The sequence below is a fragment of the Leptinotarsa decemlineata genome, unplaced genomic scaffold (genome assembly GCF_025532065.1).
Source record: "Leptinotarsa decemlineata unplaced genomic scaffold, Ldec_3_MD MMD2_tig00026374_RagTag_RagTag, whole genome shotgun sequence".
NCBI classification, from domain to species: Eukaryota; Metazoa; Arthropoda; class Insecta; order Coleoptera; family Chrysomelidae; genus Leptinotarsa; species Leptinotarsa decemlineata.
This window is the reverse complement of record NW_027412710.1, coordinates 2,873,639-2,874,794: the sequence shown is the minus strand read 5'-3', so window position 1 is coordinate 2,874,794 and position 1,156 is coordinate 2,873,639. Positions and strand designations below refer to the sequence as shown.

The 1,156-nt window shown below is 42.2% G+C and overlaps 1 pseudogene; it reads left to right on the top strand.

Moving 5' to 3' along the window:
- The first annotated feature begins 216 nt into the window (after positions 1-216).
- Positions 217-837, top strand: LOC141486804 (ubiquitin carboxyl-terminal hydrolase 10 pseudogene; annotated as a pseudogene).
- The last annotated feature ends 319 nt before the right edge of the window (positions 838-1,156 follow it).

The window sequence follows — 1,156 nt, the reverse complement described above, 5'->3', positions numbered from 1 at the left end:
TAGTCGTGTCACCCACAACTCCTGTACTAATAGACATGACATAGTCACCTGTTGGGAAAGGGTCGTGAGTAGCAAACCATGAAACGAATTTGGCAACGTCTGTTTCATCCCTTGTTATCCTGGACAGCCTGGCATCTACATGTTGTTCTGTGCTAGCAAAAGTTATACCACAAAAATCTTCAAGTTGGAGGAAAATTTCCATGATAGCAGGCATTGATGCTATCCACTTTCAGAAGGACCAATTTTGCCAGTACACCGATATGCGACATCTTCGAGGGACAACTAAAATCGAGCATACACTGTGCTGGAGGTCTCATTACTGAAAATGTCCAGCCTTTCCTCACGCTGCCTCTCAACGTTGGAACAGTTCAGAGTGTCAAGGAAGCGCTCGACCTATTCGTATCCAAAAACAAATTGGAGGGGATGATTTCTTCGCAAACTAATGGCCAGGTCGAAGCGTGGGAGCAAGTAACAATCTGCGAACCTCCCGTTGTCCTTATCTTGCATTTGCAGTTTTTCGATTTCAGCCACGGCGGTTGCATTAAAATCATCAAGGATTTGGATTATGATTTCGATTTGAATATTAATTCGATATTGGATTCGTCGAAAACACACTCTCCAGAAGAGAAGCAGTACAAGCTATTCGCCGTCGTGTACCACGACGGCAATGAGGCTGACATGGGACATTACGTAACCGATGCCTTCCACGTCGGCTACAACTGTTGGTTGCGGTACAACGATTCCTCGGTCAAGACCGTGCAGAATGAGTACGTGTTGAAGCCCCAGGGAGCTCGGGTTCCTTATCTACTGTTCTACAGGCGCAGCGATATGATGTGATCTGAATAACGCCCAATATGATTTATGTTGTTGATTATGACTATTGTTTAAATATAACATTATAATGTATTATTCATATACGAATTGTTTTGCTTCATTTTATTCGTGAACCAGCTGAAGCTTTCATTATTGAAGAGCAAAGTGAAAAAGTATATTCTCAAAATGTATGGTGAAACTACTGCCATAAATTTGAACGAATTGCGATACAGTATTAGCTCTAAAGAAGAGTTTTCAGAAGTATACCGGTCCTGAATGATAACACCAGTAGCTAGGGACTTGATGGGGATTGGAGTTAATTATTATTGGAGCATTTGCAGAC